We start from the raw sequence: 18,049 nt of genomic DNA on the forward strand, positions 1-18,049 counted from the left end.
AATATTATATTAGTTTCAGGTGTACAACATAGTGATTCAAAATTTTTATAGGTTATACTCCATTCGTAGTTATTATAAAATATTGGCTGTATTCCCTGTGCTGTCCAATATATCCTCGTAGTTTATTTTATACATAGTAGTTTGTACCTCTTAACCCCCTACCCCTATCTCACCCTGCCCCCATCTTTGTAAAATGCTCCCTTTATAAAACTCTCCTAAATACCCGTTTGGCATGAGCCCTTTCTTCCTGTTTCCTGTACTCTAATAAATACAGATGGCATTCACGTGACTCAAGATTTTCCGTGCATGAGGATGACTGTCTGCTTCATCAGGTGACGTTGGTAGAGGCTGAGTCCTACCCGTGCACTGCATTGCCTGCGGTTTCATCACAACCAAGCTTTCCCCTCGTGTGGGAGGAAAACACTCTGGTAAGTGCATCAGGTTGCCATGCAGATGAAATGATGCCTAAATGTCTTCAGACTGAGGTTGATCTGGGGGTCAGGTTGGCCCACAGAAGCCACCTGAGCCCTCAGTATAGCTCTGTTTAAAAGCCAAAATGAGGAGGAGAGGGATAAAATAGGAGGTTGAGATTAACATAAACACACTACTATATATAAAATAGATCATCAGCAAGGACCTACTGTATAGCACAGAGAACTCGCCTCAATATTCTGTAATAACCTATATGGGAAAAGAATCTGAAAAAGAATGGATATATGTATATGTATAACTGAACCATTTTGCTGTACACCTGAAACTAACACAACATTGTAAGTCAACTATACCCCAATATAAAATAAAAATTAAATTTAAAAAAAGCTAAAATGAAACAAACAAAAATGTAAACTCAGCACTGAAGAAGTAAAGATGATCTTCCCATCAAGCTTCTTGGAGGAAACCAGAACATTCTCCTGGAGATCATCCAGATTCTCTGGTTTCCCAAATTGTTTTCTTGATCCCTTGCATACCCTAAAGTTGGGAGCACGTCTTAATATTTATTATTAATCTGTCTGAGGGTGAGATTAAGCCATTTCAAAACCTTCAATTCAGTTGGGAGGTCAAACAAACCACATATTTGCCTTCAAGGAGCAGAGCCATGGGTACTTTGGGCAGAACCCAAGCCCAGAGTGAGGTTTGCTCTGCTCGGTATGACAGGCCAACAACGCCTCCTGCCCTTTCCTGGGACACAAGAGGACACATCATAGAAAGAAGTAAAGCAACAGCTTTGGTTTTGTTGGTTTTATTTTTATTTTTTACATGAAGAGGAAGAAGGCTATAAAGTAGGAAAAGTTGGCCTAAAAGTCAAGGAGCCTGAGCTCCTAACTGTCTTGTACATGACTTTTGGCAAACCACTTAGCACCCACGTGCCTCCATTTCCATGGAGAATGAGATGACTGAATGGCCCTACTGTGTGCCAGCGCAAAGGAGATGGTGAGAATTGAAAATGGTACATCCTACTGCCTGCAGCGGCTGCATTGTGAGGCTGGACTCAGCCAGGCTGCCCGGATTTGGCTACTGGACTCACCCCTTGGGGAGTCTGCCCTGGCATCAATTTTCTTTTTCTTCTTCTTTTTTTTTTTTTTTTGCCATGCCACTTGGCATGTGGGATCCTAGTTCCCCGACCAGGGATCGAACCTGTGCCCCCTTCATTGGAAGTGCGGAGTCTTAACCGCTGGACCACCAGGGGCGCCCCTAGCATCAATTTTCTAATCTGAGAACTGGGTATCATATCAGTACCCTCCTCAGAGAGTTGTTGTGAGGATTAAGTGAGTGAATATGTGTAAAAGGATTAGAACTAGGCCTGAGACATGGAAAATATAGCTGATATTACTAAAGACGAGGGGGTGGGTGTGTGGAAAGGGACTCCTCATGTTACTTCTGTTTGCATCAGGTGTAAGAACTGTGGAAAGCCAGCCTTGCTCTGAAGAGTGACTCTCATCTTAGCCCAACACTGAGTTGCCTGTGCGGCCCATTTAACAACAGCTCTGTCACAGGACAGTTTGGGGAGAAGGAATCCATATTCTACTGTTTTTTTCCCTCTTTATCTGAAATGGACAGTTTGTAATATGTGACAGTACCACCAGCATCTGTTTCTGAACATTTCCACTCACAAGAACCAAAAAACTCTCATAAAGAAAAGCCTTTTCTTTCCGCTGTACCGGCGTCTTTCTGAAACAGCTTTCTACTGGGAAATTAATTATAGAAGCCACAGTATTTCCTGAAAATGGTAAAACATTTGAAAGGAATTCTAAGACACTGCTTGATAAATGGCTTGACTCTTTATTGCCTAACAATCCAAAAGAAAAATGTGTGTTTGAAACAGAACAGGATGTAATGGAAATCTAAGTAGATGGAATGTAAAACGGATTTTATTAACTATTTACAGTGGCTATGTAAATTGGTTTCATCTCTGCTTGAAAAAGTTCTCTGTCAGGGTTTCTGGCCCTTTCCTGGTGCTTCTCTGTTTGATTTGTGGTGTCAAGGTGAGTGGCTCCAAATGTGAGGGTTGTTAGCTAGATCTCCAGAGAAGTCTCACCAGGTACTGCAAACTTGCCTGCGAGTGGGACTGTATCCTTCAGAGAGAACGTCTTCCATTAAAGAGAGCAAAAAACAAAGAAAAAACAGTGCCTTCGCATCCTGGTGAATATCTCCTGTCACCATCGTTCCTGGCAATTTGTCTCTATTGTAACAGGTCCAGATGGTGCAGTTCAGTGGTGAGGTCATCTTTTAAGACATAATATGTAATTGATTCTATAACTTGCTTATCTAAATATGACCTTTCTATTGTCCCATTTGTGAAAAGCCATCCCAGTCCACCCATATGTTTGGAGAGGGTTTCAATTTACTTTTTTTAAATGTTGATTTGAACCTGTCTCAAAATGTACAATCACTTCTCCATTCTTTGTGGGATTTGTCAAGTAGTTTGTGAATTATTGAGACCCCTGGCTTCTGTGCTCTCGGCCTGCCTTCTGATGCAGTCACTGAACATTGGGAGAGCCTTTGGGGTCATGCTGTGTTACGCTACCAGCAGACTAGTTACCTACAAAATGAGGGCACCCCCAAAACATCGGCACCCCCTAACATTTTTTAAAACTTTCTGAAAATTGATCTTTCAAAAGAAGTACTAGGACTGTCACGGCAGTGGGAAAAATATCAGAACGTTGCTCTGCTTCTCTACACTTAATTATGGTTTAGTACTGTTTTTATTTTTAATTATATGTGGGGATGGCAGCACCATAATCTTCTTGGTGATTAGGCCTTCTGAAATCTTTCCAATCCTGATATGACTCCGGGCTGAGGTATTCATGAAAGGACCTCACATGTGCCACCGCTGCTTCTGTGTTGTAGGGTGCCATGAGATGAGACCATGAGCTCTCCTTCCTTTCTGTTCTCAGATTCCAGCACAATACTGGGCACAGCACAAGTACATGGTGAAGACCCTTGTAATTATATTCACTGTCTCTGCTATTAACGGTCCCACTGAGGGTTGCTATTAAGGCAGCTCCGTTTCAGTGATGAAACCGATGAACACTCAGGGTGCTGGATAGCTCTGTCCCTATAGCCGGCGGACGAAAGAAATTGGTTTGAAGCAATTAGCTTACGCCAGGCACTGTGCTGCGTGCTTTCCATATGTTAACTCTTTCTTCTGTTTTTTAATTTTAAAAAAATTGAAGTATAGTTGATTTACAATGATGTGTTAATTTCTGCTATACGGCAAAGTGATTCAGTTATACACATACACACATTCTTTTTCATATTCTTTTCCATTATGGTTTATCACAGGGTATTGAATATAGTTCTCTGTGCTATACAGTAGGACCTTGTTGTTTATCCATCCTGTATATAATAGTTTGCATCTACTAACCCCAAACCCCCAATCCATGTTAGCTCTTTCTTTAATCCTCATATCAAACTCTGAAGTCGGTATTAGCTCCATTTTACACACAAGAAACCTGAAGCTTAGAGTTAAGCAACTTGACCAAAGTCCTTCTACAGTAAATGAAATAGTGGAGCATCAGACCAAGGTTGGCCTGACCCCCAAACTCGTGCTCTTTTCATTACACGTATTGCCAGATCACCTAGAGTTCAGTGGACTGATTGCTGGGTTAAAAAACCTAAGATAGATGCATGTCGAAAATAGGTCAACAAGTCATGATCTATCAAGTCATGCTCAGCATCAAAAATAAGTTAATTAAGGGCCTATGCTCATGATCGCAGGTGGGAGTGGGGTACAGGACATTTCCTGCATGTTTTAGGTCTTTGGGGAACAATTCCTGGGTCTGAATAAATCTTAGAAAACCCTTAGGCCCTTCCTTAGAGTTTTGAGAAGAGCTGGATTTGGGATGGAGCCAAGCATGAAGCTAAAGCTGTTTAGATAGGTCTTCGATTTTGTCCCCCCTTTTCTGAGCTGTGAAGGTGGGTGTGGGCGAGGAAGTAGTCAGTCAGCATCTAAGGAATGGTGCCGTGATGCTGGCAAAGGAAAGAAGGAAAACATTCCTTGTCCTCTTTTCTTCTACCTCAAACACTGGTTCAGTTCAAGACTATTTTCAGGAAATCCTGGAATTTCCACAATTAATCAACTCGTGGCAACAGCAGAGAAGCAAACTCCGAAGGTCATGGGCAGGGAAAGGGCTGGGTGGTGAAGCAGGTTCACCTTCCTGCCTGAGGGATATCTGTACAGACATCCCGACTTATGATGGCTCAACTTAAGAAATTTTCAACTTTACGATGGTGCGAAAGTGATACACATTCAATAAAGACTGTACTTCGGAATTTTGAGTTTTGCTCTTTTCCCGAGCTGGTGATGTTGGTGAGACGCTCTCTCGAGACGCTGGGCAGCGGCAGCCATCACAGCTCCCAGTCAGTAATGCGATCATGAAGGTGAACAACTGATATACTTACAACCGTTCTCTACCCAGACGACCATTCCGTTCTACACTCTCAGTACAGGAGTCAATAAATTACATGAAATATTCAACACGATTATAAAACAGGCTTTGTGTCAGATGATTTTGCCCAGCTGTAGGCATGTTTAAGGTAAGCTAGGCTCAGCTATGATGTTCTGGGCTTAAGTGTATTAAACGCATTTTGACTTACGATATTTTCAACTTACCATGGGTTTATTGAGATACTACTCCATCATAGGTCAAGGAAGATCTGTATTTCCAGGTGACATGAAACTAAGCAACTCTTATGCCTAACAACAGAAAGGAAAGAATCTGAACTGGAGGGGGAAAAGGTATTAAGCTGCATACAGGAAGAACTTTCTTAAATGGAGGGCAGAGGCATGGTATCCTGTGGATTCTTCTGAAACAGGAGCCAAAATTTACCTGCTGGATTGGCGTGGGCAGGCTAAGGTGCAGGGAGGTGGACAGGCGACCTTTCAACATTCTTCCTGCCAGAAATTTCTATAATTGTACGGTTCCTTTGGATAATTCCCCATTCCAGCTTTTTCTTTTTTAGTCTAGCTTTTCACTGGCTCCATTTATAATAGAAAAGAGAAAGTTATTCTCCAGTTGCATAAGGCCAAGTCCAGGTCGTATAGAATAATGAAATGGGAAATCTCACAGACTCCAACGTTAGACAATGAAAGTGGAAATTCACAGTCCTCTGGTCATGAAATGAAATGGGAAACTGTGCATTTCACTTTCTCTGTGGCACATGGGCTTCTGAAGAGCAAGGAGAGCTAGAAAGATGGGTTATCATAGGCAATGCTCCTATATCTGCTTTACCTGGCTAACTTGATCTTTGTTTTCTATGATATTTGGATACACAGAGAATTGTAAAGTATAACATCAAAGTTAATAGTGTGAATTGAGTGTTAGGTGTGATAAGTCATGAAAAGGAGATGGTTTATGGGTGCACTGACAAGAAATTGAAGAACTCGGGCATAAAGTAATAATGAGTTGTGTCAACTAAGAGACGTAGGAAAGAAAGGAGAATGAGATTTGAAACATAGAGAGTCCATGTGACAGAGAGTTAATTATCTTGACATCTAATCTTCCAGGAGGCTAACAGTTAGTTCACTTGCTAAAAGTCATCTAGTCGCAGAGATATTTTTAAACATGCCATTTTCATAATCCAGCCATGCCTGTATCTGATCATCAAACCCTTAAGGACCAACTGTTAGAGCGAAATATAAAATGCTCAGTTCAGCTCTGTGCTTCAGACTTTGGGAGGTTATTAGCAATAATAAGCCCTTTACCACCATTCAAATGAGTTCCTGAAATGTGCTGCTAGTATTCTGAGAGATTGCAGCACCTCTAAGTGAATTGCCCAATCCTTTATTTTGTGTTGCTATTTTTATCTGATTAGGTTGAATGGTTTTAGAAAGTGGTCTAAGGCACTTAGACCCACTTAGTGGGCAGAGGGGTTGAGGAATATTGGAGGAATAAAAATAAAGAGCAAGACCTAGGTAGGATTCTTGTTCCAGACCTCCCTCTGATCGACTTTATCTTGGTCGACTTTATCTTGGTTTAGAAAAATTAATAGTTATTGATACATGGTTTTAGGCACTAGACATGAATTAGCTCATTAATCTCTGCAACAACCCTATGAAATAGGCTTTGTCATTATTAGTCCTGTTTTACAGATAAGGAAACTGAGGATCAGAGAAGCTAAGTAACTTACCCAAGGTCACACAGGTTGTAAATCAGAGAGGTCAAATTTGTACTCAGCTTTTCCTCCCTGCAGAGTGCATGCTCTCAACTTCCTTGCTATGTGACATCTCTGAGCTTGTCAGCAATTACCATGTGTAGACAATGAACCAGACACTGTGCTGGACCCTGAGCCATGGCCGAGAGTATAGTGGGACTCAAACAGCCATGGCCCCTGTCCTCATGGCACTTACCATCCAGAAGCAAAGGCAGACATTAAACAAAGCATTTAAAATTCCTAAAAAATTTCAAGTGCTCAAAGAGCTCTGTAGAAGAAAGGGGCATTAGTTTCCTCAACAGAATGAGGAAACCAAATTATATAATTCCCCTTCAAACTTGGTCATTCCATTCTCTTCAGGAATTTGCATCCCCCAATAGAATGGAAGCCAACAGTACAAATCACTAAACCTACAAAAATGCTGTTCAGCCCATAGAGCTTGCGCTGATCTATGAAAGCCCTATGTTCTCCGATTACAACCTCCTTCCTTCTCTCTTAGCCCGTCTCTGAGTGTCCTACTAGGTTTGTTCTAATCCATAACATTTACAGAGTGCCGTAGAGTTGACCAACACATTCCCAAATATCATCTCGTTGGGTCTTCCCAACAGTCTTGAGAGGTGGACACCTGTCCCTCCATTTTGTAAGTGATAATAATACTTACTGAGCAGTCATGTTTCAGACCCCGAGCTCAGCACCTCACACGCTTTACTCAACCAATTCCTCATAACAACCTTATGAAGTAAATATCATGATACACATTAAGGAAACCAAGGCTTTGAGAAGTATTTTGTCTAAAGTCTAGCAGCTGGGAAGTGGAGGAGCAGGCATCATCTGCTTCATAGTCTGAGCTCATGGGAACTTGATGGGAGGTAAGACTATCCCAAGGTCATGCAGCCAGTGAAGGGTAATGTTAGGACTTGAACTTGAGTCCTTGGTTCTTTGCTCCATAACCCAGAAACCTCCTATACCTAGGTCTGCTTCTGGTGTTTGGGCACATAGGCTAGTGGAAAGATATTTTTGAAAGTAACTCAAGTGCAGATAAGTGGAAGAATATGTTCTGTTTCATTTTATGACTATTATCAACTTGTTTTTTCTGGGAACAAAGAAAGTTTGCATTTATAAGGCAGAATCATTAGCAAAAGCATTTCCCCTGTATGACTGGAGTTGATCCCTGCTGTCGCCTTATTCTGTTTTTGACATGTTTATTATTGTGATAGCAAAAGTCAACCAATGCAGAAGCATGGAATGCAGATGCACCAAAATTAACTTCTAATGTAGTCAGCTGAAAGGAACTGACCTCTGAGCCACTATAACTGTCAAATGTAGATATGGCCCAAATAAGTAAGCTTTGAAAGCTTTAATGTCCTTAGATGTCTCACTGGATTTTTCTATGACCCAGTCTTGTTCCTCTAAAGTTCTTATGCATAAAGAACCTTGGGAGTCTTTTGATTAAATACATTTGATAAATGAATAATATTATTTACATCAAACAGTTTAATATATAAATGCTATGTAGTGCTATTCAAGGAATATGGCTGCCCACATTTTATTTTATTTTATTTTTTAATATTTATTTTATTAATTTATTTGGCTGCATCGGGTCTTATTTGCAGCACACGGGATTGTCGTTGCTGTATACAGGATCTAGTCCCCTGACCCCCTGCATTGGAAGTGCGGAGTCTAAGCCCCTGGACCACCAGGGAAGTCCCTATGGCTGCCCACATTTTAAAATTCAACTATAAATGGGGAAATGTGGCTAATTTTCAGCAATGTTAATTTTTTAAAAACTGAAATTTAAGTTATCAAGAAAAGTCTAGTAAATCAACTCTAATTGCAAAAAAGAAAAAAAATTGCTTGGTGTAAAAAATTAACTATTCTCAGAAATAAAAGTATAGGCAAAAAAAACCAGAGAGAAACTAAAACATAAGGGCTTGGGCACAGATAGAAACATTTAAAAATCAGATTAAAAGTAGGGGATAATTACAGACCAGGTTTTTGAACAGCAATTTACTTCCCTGTCACTAGATGGGGCTCACTAGTTGAGGTTATTTCCCTTCCGTATTTGCATTTTGTGTCAGACAACATAAAGAATTCAACTGGGATTTGGGCTCAGCATTTTAAAGGACAAATTATTGGAAGGTATTCAGTGGGAATCCTAATAAGATTGACTTTTTTTGTTGACCACAATAGTCTTATTGAGCAAAGCTAGCTTTATCCCAATTTAACATGAAATAGGTCACTATTAGAAAAGACAGCTTTATTGTGTTTGTATTTGGGATTAACGGATAAAATAAATAGTTCTTTTCTTCCCACAGGGGTTGATCAGCCAGCTTTGTTCTAAGTGACTGAAGACTTCTGTTCTTTTCCACAAACACAGTCCTCCAATTAGGAGCTGCAAATAAGATTATATGCCCTGAATAAGTCTGAAAAGGTCCTTTTATAATTAGAAAGTTTGTGTGTGGGAAGTGGAAGCAGCATTAAGTGCTCACTGTGGCTTTATTAACAGAGTGACATGAAGATTTCTCAAATCCTCATCTGAGTACTCTAAAATGATGAAATAAAAATGATAGAAAACGGTACATATGTTCCATTTCTTTTATTTTTTTTTTTTCCTGAAAGCTTTCACATTTAAGCTGCAGAAACAAGTTCGTGTTTTTTATTTTATCAGGCATATTTTGGAAACAGAGTGTCTGTCATTTAATAGTGCAAAGATTGTTAAAATACAAGTGAAAATAATTAAGAGATGAAGTTAAAATAGCTTTGTCAATATAGGTCATTCGGGATATTTTCACTGAAACCATTTCTTGATTGTTACTCTGTTACTACTATGACATAATATTTTGTTAAATACTGCTGAATTTGACATATTTAGCTCCCTGCAGATACACAGTAGATACTGTATTCATCTAACTTTCCAGAGCAACCAGATTTTAGTATGTAAATGGATATTTCCTGGATGAATAAATGCCCTCTCCACAATGCGCGCAAGGACCCAGTCCAGATGCATCCCTCACAGCCTCACAAAATAAGATGCAGCCGCGCAAAGCTGCCTGGGGTGGTGTGGGGGGGACACTGCTTCCTCTGAATTAAGAGGGGGAAGGCAAGGAGAGGTCGAGCTGAGAGCACCTAGGTATGAGGGGAAAGCAGCAGATCCAGACACAGCTAACAGAACCACATCCAATCTCCAGCTCAGACTCTTCCACAAATATATTTTGAGTGCTTACAATACCAGACAGTGTCCTGGGATTATGGATACAGCAGTGGACAGGGCAAAGATCCCTGCCTTTATGGAACTGATGTTCTAGTCACTTCTTAAATGTGTGACTCTGTTGTACCATTCTTTGCCACTCATTTATGTGTAAAATGGATACAATAATACCTACTTCACAGGGCTAGTAGACTGGAAACAATAAAGCTAGAGGACCCAGAAAGGCACTGATACCTAGGGTGAACTCAAGAAGTATTTCATGAATGAATGAATATATAGTCAGGGACTAACTCTCTATACCTGGTTTCCTAGAATTTTAAACCCACTTAAAATTAAATTGCAGATACCACCTCCTGACATTTTAATTTTTTGTACACATAATACACACACACACACACACACACACACACACACACACACTCCCTTTAGAATCACTGAATATCTCAGAAGTAAAAAATATTTTGTTGAGCTTTACTCTTCCTAGTTTAAGTCATGAAAAAAATATTATTCAGAAATAAAATTTGATAACAATATTTAATGTGATCTTTCAAACTACATTCTCCCTATTTCACCCCTATCCAATCCAGAAACGTAGACACATCCCTCCCTCTACCGGTCACCATGCCAAATAGACAATAAATATGGTTAGCTGCTGACCTGTTTGACTGAGAAAACTTTCATGTCTAGGTGGGACCATTGGCTTTATGTCATAGCAAGGTGTATTTTGACCAATGGTTCTCCTGGCTACACATTAAAGCCATCTGGAAGAGCTTTATAAAAACACCTAGTACCTATGATGTCTTGGCTATGAGACAAAAAAGCACAGATAACAAAAGCAAAATAAACAAGTGAGACTATGTAAAACTAAAAAGCTTTTGTAGAGCAAAGGATACAATCAACAAAATGAAAAGGAAACCTACTGAATGGGAGAAAATATTTGCAAACATATATGATAAGAAGTTAATATCCAAAATACATAAGGAACCCTTACAATTCAATAGCCAAAAAACAATCTGCAAAGGACTTGAATAGACATTTCTCCAAAACAGATGTACAAATGGCCAACAGGTACATGAAAATGTGCTCAACATCATTAATCATCAAGAGAATGCAAATTAAAACTACAATGAAACATCACCTCACACCTGCTAGGAGGGCCATTATAAAAACAAAAACCAAAAAATAACAAACGCTAGTGAGGATGTGGAGAAATTGGAATCTTAAGAAACTGGAATTGACATTCTAGTCACTTCTTAACTGTGTGACTCTGTTCTTTGCCACACTTTTATCTGTAAAATGGGGATAATAATACCTACTTCACAGGGCTAGTAGATTGGAAACAATAAAGCTAGAGGACCCAGAAAGGCACTGATACCTAGGGTGAACTCAAGAAGTATTTCATGAGTGAATGAATATATAGTCAGGGACTAACTCTCTATACTGGTTGAGCACTGTTGGTGGAAATGTAAAATGGTGTAGCCATTGTGGAAAATAGTGTGGATGTTCCTCAAAAAGTGAAAAATAGAGCTACAGTATGATCCAACAACCCCACATCTAGGTATTCATCCAAAAGAAACTGGGATCTCGAAGAGATATTTACATTCAGTGTTCACTGCAGCATGGTTCACCATAGCCAAGATATGGAACCAACCTAAATGTTCATCAACAGATGAATAGATACAGAAGATGCAGTATATTCATACAATGGAATATTATTCAGCCTTAAAAAAGAAGGAAATCCTGTCATGCTACAACACGGATACAACCTGAGGACATTATGCTAAGTAAAATAAGCCAGTCATAGGGAGACAAATACTGCATGATTCAACTTATATGAGATAACCAAAGTAGTCAAACTCACAAAACTCACAGTAGCAGAAAGTAGAATGGTGATTGCCAAGGACTAGGAGGAGGGAGAAATGAAGAGTTGCTATTCAATGAGTATAGTGTTTCAATCATGTAAAATGAAAAAGTTCTAGAGATGTGCTGTACGACAATGTACAGATAGTTAAAAAATACTGTACTGTACCTTTAAAAATCTGTTAAAAGTGTAAATTTCATGTTGTGTTTTTTTTATCATGAGAAAAAACAAACAAACAAACAGTGCCTGGCCCCATCCTAACCACTTAAATCAGAACCTCTGGAGGGTGGGACGTGGACATCCCTTTGTTGTTTTTAATGATGTTGTTGTTGGGTTTCCTCATTCAGCTGTGCACATTAGCGTTACATGCTACAGGAAAATATAAAGCTACAATATCTTTTTTTTTAATAAATTTTTTAATGTAGTTTTGGCTGCATTAGGTCTTCTTTGTTGCGTGCGGGCTTTCTCTTGTTGCGGCAAGTGGGGGCTGCTCTTCGTTGCAGCGTGTGGGCTTCTCATTGCAGTGGCTTCTCTTGTTGCGGAGCACAGACTCTAGGTGCGCAGGCTTCATTAGTTGTGGCTCGCGGGCTCTAGAGCACAGGCTCAGTAGTTGTGGTGCACAGGCTTAGCTGCTCCATGGCATGTGAGATCTTCCTGGACCAGGGCTCAAACCCGACTGCACTGGCAGGCAGATTCTTAACCACTGCGCCACCAGGGAAGTCCTACATTATCTTCTTAAGTCTCTATCCTCTCACCCATATTTGTGCCTTAATAATAACTATAATAGTTAATAATACCTATTTTGATCAATGGCACCATCATCCTTCAAGTTACCTGACCTGGGAACCTGGGTGTCAGCCTAAACTCACCCCCTTCATCAGGTCATCAAAGACTGTTAATTCTACATCTTAAAGCCCTATCCATCCATCTCTCTTCTCTCTCTGTCTCTGTCTCTGTGTCTGTCTCTCTCTCTTTGCCTTTCCATTACCACATCTTTAGAATGGTTTTTGTCTCTTCTAAAATTAAAATCTAATTTTGTTGCTTTCATCTTTAAAAAATTTCAACAAACGGCCTTAGCCTTCAGAATAAAGTTTCAACCTCATCCAATATGCCCCTTTAGCCTACGCTACCCACTAAAATAGAAGGGCAAGAGCCAATGAAATGAGGTAAGCTCTACATACTATATTTTGGATACTTATTGTTAACATTTTATTCTGAGCACCAATCAAATTGGAATTTGAGTTTTGAGTGGGCATTGGTCTTCCAAATGATGCCATCGATTGGGACATGGGGGTGTATGTTATGTCCAACTCTCCAGGATCTCACCCTGACTGCTACTCCAGCCTCATCTTCACATGCAAACAGTGCTCCATTGTTTCCATCCTACTCTCAGCTCCTCAAATGTGCCATCTCTCTCTGGCCTTTGAACATGGGCACAGGTTGCTCCCACTCTCTGGAACACCTGCCCCATCCCTGCCCTTCTCCATCTTACCAATTCCTCTTCAGACTTCAGGATCAGCTTCGAGTTGCATTAGTTTAGGGGTGAGGATGGGGCAGCCACAGCAGTAAATAATATAACAAGTGTGGCAGGTGGTGCCCAAGGGCTTTTGAGCCTATGTACTTTCACTTCCAAAGCTGGCATTTGAAGCCAAGCTGGCTAGCTTATAAGAGAGTTTATAAGGACCCACTCATTCCCTCATCTTTGCAGGTTAACCCAGAGGGAATGCTCTAGAGGCCAGGGCCCAAAGCCACAGAATTTTAATTGCAGTTTAGAATTGTAAATGTAAGCCAAAGTTTGCAAAATTTGCAAAACGAAGAAATCACTATGAATTTTGCAGCGATGCCAGGAATGGTTGTGAGTAGGCCCACACAGACATACACATTAGTTATATAAGAAAGCTTTTTTCGCCCATCCCCGACCTCTGAAACCAAAGTCAATATGCACTTTTTGCCTACTACCCACTGAAATCGAAAGAGGAGGGGTCGAATAAGAAGAGGTAAGCTTTACATAGCATATTTTATATCTCTGTAATTAATACTTCTTTTGAAGTACTAATCAAATTGGGATTTGGGTTTTGAGTAGACCTCTATTCTAAATGTTGCAATTGATTTGGATATGGCTATGGATTTGTTTTTGAAACTATTACCTATTTGACAACCAGGGAAAATTATCTTCTTTGGATTTGACCTGCCAGATTTGATCCCCAAGAAACAAGAATTAGAGGGTCCTTAGATACTAATGAGCAAGAAGGTGATGAACTGCACACTCTGTAATTATATCCCACAATTGCTTCTACACTTAAAACAAATTCTGATGTTTTTTGCGTGCATCATTGAAAACCAATTATTTATACATGTTGCAATTTTGACTCACAAAAAATGAACACTTGTTTTATACTTTTTGAGGAGGGATACATGCAATGAATAGAAGATAATGCGTTCTCTGAAATGATCGGTTACCAAAAATATTTCTTTTTAATCCAAGAAAGTCTGTTAAATAGGAATGTTTGCATTATTTAGTTTGTTTACTTGCTTGTAGTTATTCTGGTTAAAATTTACAAGTCCAATTATTTGACTGTGACCTCGGCATCACGTCCAAAGAATTAGAGAAACATTTGCCCATTGGTAATTAAAGTTTCTGGGGTGAAAAGAATTTAAAAGATTATATAAGAGATAATAAATATATTACCATGATCTTCTGTTGAGTAACTGTCCCCTTACTTCTTTGGAACAGGAATGGTATTAACTCTTCTTCATTTCTACTCAAGTAGGACTGGAAGGAAAGGCTTAGTTGTAGTTTAGTGAACACCGACTACCAGCCGGACACTGTCCTGGGAACTGAGAACACACTGACAAACCAGAAAAACCCCTCCCTCAAGAAACTTACATTTTAGAGGGCTGCGGTTTTAGGTATCACAGATAGGAAATTATCTGCCGCGCAATATGCCCTCCATCACCGCTGAGGGGAGCCAAGGCAATCTGAGCCCTTGCATTAAGTGTAGGAAGGATCATGAATATTTCAGAGGCTGCAGAAATGTCTGCAGGCTCATAAAGTTTTGGAACTTATATGAGGGAAGATTAAACTTGCTTTTAGCGGATAGATGAATCCAAGCTCGCTCACTTCTTCTGCACTCCCTTCCCAGGTGAGAGACAGGGACGTATAGAGGTTCCAGGCATGGGCTCTGGAGTTAGGCCCTCAGCAGTCTTGCTGTTTATCAGCCTATGACTTTAAGCGACGGGTATAACGACGCCTTGCCTCAATTTACACTTCTGTAAAATGGAAGTAACAGTTGTATTCACCTTATAGGACTGTTATGAAGATTGGGTGAATTAATGCTTCCAGTAGGGCTTGGCCCATGAAAAGTCTTAATAAATGCTACCTATTACTCTCAGGATCTCATCTACTCTCTCTTAACCCAAATCCCTCTATATCTTTAGAATTCTGCTCCAAATCCATCTCCAATAGGTCATTTTAAGATTAACTCAAGATGTTTCCTGGGGCTGACTTGACAAGGAGAGGGAGTAGGGGGCAAAATTGTCCTCACTCTCTGCCATCAAGTTGAAATTACCTCATTTAGTGCCTCTTTTTTCTTTTTTTTCTTTTGCACATGGCAGGCCTTTGGGGCTTTGAAGAATTCCATCTTAAAATGCAGATTCCCCCGGGAGAGGCCTCTTCCAGTCTCAAGGAAAACAGAGGTGGCAAGTGTACGGGCTCTGTGCCGAGGGGAAGCCAGCGCTTCGCAGCTGCATTTATAAACACTGCATTTGGAAGGAAAAACTTCTGGCCCGATGCCGCCTTTTTCCCTGACGCTCTGAGAACTGTTGCAGGTCCTTTCCCAAAGCTACATCTGTGAGCAGTGGAGCCAGCAGGAACAATTCTCAATGCACAAGTGTCTGGGACGCCAGGGGGATGAAGAGCTCAGGGGAGCAGACAGAAGAGCAGGCAATCCCTCCCTCCATCAACAGGAACTTCAAGGAAGCAGATATTAAAGCCTAGGGTTTAGACAGGCCACACATACTTTTTCACTCTGTCTCAGATTGCTGAGGTAAGGAGAATGCAGCATATTGAAATGAATACAGAATCAGGTGGTACTCCTCTCCCACTACTGATCTTCTGAGTTCTGCTGCTGTGGTGGGTAAAGCTGTGATCTCTGGGAGGAGAGATGAAACGGAGAAGGTGATGGTCTGTCTGACTAGACCAGGGCTGTCCAGTAGAAATCTAGTATGAGGCACAAATATGAACAGGTCATTCTAAACTTTCTAGTAACCACATCTAAGAAAGAGGAGAAATTAATTTTGATAATGGCTTTTATTGAAGCCACTATATCTAGGACATCATCATTTCAATGAGTAATCAATTAAAAATATGAATGAGATCTTTTCCATGCTTTTCTTCATACTAAGTCTTTGAACTCCAGTGTGCGTATTTTGTACCTACAGCACATTGCGATTTGGACCACCCACATTTCAAGCATTCAATAGCCACATGTACCTAGTGGCTACCATTTTGGACAGAGCAGGACTCGGTGCTTCTTTGAAAATGAGATAAAGCAGAAAACTTCCAGACTGCCGAACCATGAAATGCCTTCCATCTGAGTGACTGGGACAATCTGAGATTCGGCTTTCTAAGTGAGAGGTTTTTCATCCCCAAACTGAACTGTCACTTGCTCTCTTTTTCTGGCAGCAGGAGGCAGCAGCCACTCTATCCCAAAGCCCTGTTCCCTGGCATCCCCTAAGAAGTATCTTTTTGGTTGATTTCCTTCCATTTCCCAAATTCCTGAATAGTTTAGTATTAAGACTCCTCTGGAGGAAACCCTCAAGATAGCAGAGGACTAAGACGCGGAGATCACCTTACTCCCCACAAATACATCAGAAATACATCTACATGTGGAACAACTCCTACAAAACACCCACTGAACACTGGCAGAAGACCTCAAACCTCCCAAAAGGCAAGAAACTCCCCACATACCTGGGTAGGGCAAAAGAAAAAAGAAAAAACAGAGACAAAAGAATAGGGCCGGGACCTGCACCAGTGGGAGGGAGCTGTGAAGGAGGAAAGGTGTCCACACACTAGGAGCCCCTTCGTGGGCGGAGACAGCGGGTGGCAGAGGGGGGGAGCTTCGGAGCCACGGAGGAGAGCGCAGCCACAGGGGTGTGGAGGGCAAAGCGGAGAGACTCCCACACAGAGGATCAGTGCCAACCAGCACTCACCAGCCCAAGAGGCTTGTCTGCTCACCCACCGGGGCGGGTGGGGGCTGGGAGCTGAGGCTCGGGCTTCGGAGGTCAGACCCCAGGGAGAGGACCGGGGTTGGCTGCGTGAACACAGCCTGAAGGGGTAAGTGTGCCACCGCTAGCCGGGAGGGAGTCCGGGAAAAAGTCTGGACCTAGTGAAGATGCAAGAGACCATTGTTTCGGGGTGCACGAGGAGAGGGGATTCAGAGCACTGCCTAACTGAGCTCCAGAGACAGGTGTGAGCTGCAGCTATCAGCATGGACACCAGAGACGGGCATGAGACGCTAAGGCTGCTGCTGCCGCCACCACGAAGCCTGTGTGCAAGCACAGGTCACTCTCCACACCTCCCCTCCCGGGAGCCTGTGCAGCCCGCCACTGCCAGCGTGAACACATGGCGCGCCTCAGGCTGGTGCAACGTCACGCTGGCCTCTGCCGCTGCAGGCTCGCCCCGCCTCCTCCGTACCCCTCCCTCCCCCTGGCCTGAGTGAGCCAGAGCCCCCGAATCAGCTGCTCCTTTAACCCCATCCTGTCTGAGCGAAGAACAGACGCCCTCAGGCGACCTACACGCAGAGCTGGGGCCAAATCCAAAGCTGAACCCCAGGAGCTGTGCAAACAAAGAAGAGAAAGGGAAATCTCTCCCAGCAGCCTCAGGAACAGCGGATTAAATCTCCACAATCAACTTGATGCACCCTGCATCTGTGGAATACCTGAATAGACAACGAATCATCTCAATACTGAGGCAGTGGACTTTGGGAGCAACTGTAGACTTGGGGTTTGCTTTCTGCATCTAATTTGTTTCTGGTTTTATGTTTATCTTAGTATAGTATTTAGAGTTTATTATCACTGGTAGATTTGTTTATTGATTTGGTTGCTCTCTTCCTCCTTTCTTTTTTATATATATATTTTTCCTTTTTCTCTTTTTGTGAGTATATATGTGTATGCTTCTTTATGTCATTTTGTCTGTATAGCTTTGCTTTTACCATTTGTCCTAGGGTTCTGTCTGTCCGTTTTTTTTTTTTTTTTTTTTTTTAAGTATAGTTTTTAGCACTTGTTATCACTGGTGGATTTGTTTTTTGGTTTGGTTGCTCTCTTCT

This window comes from Balaenoptera physalus (assembly GCF_965194825.1).
Source record: "Balaenoptera physalus genome assembly, chromosome: 5".
Taxonomy (NCBI): domain Eukaryota; kingdom Metazoa; phylum Chordata; class Mammalia; order Artiodactyla; family Balaenopteridae; genus Balaenoptera; species Balaenoptera physalus.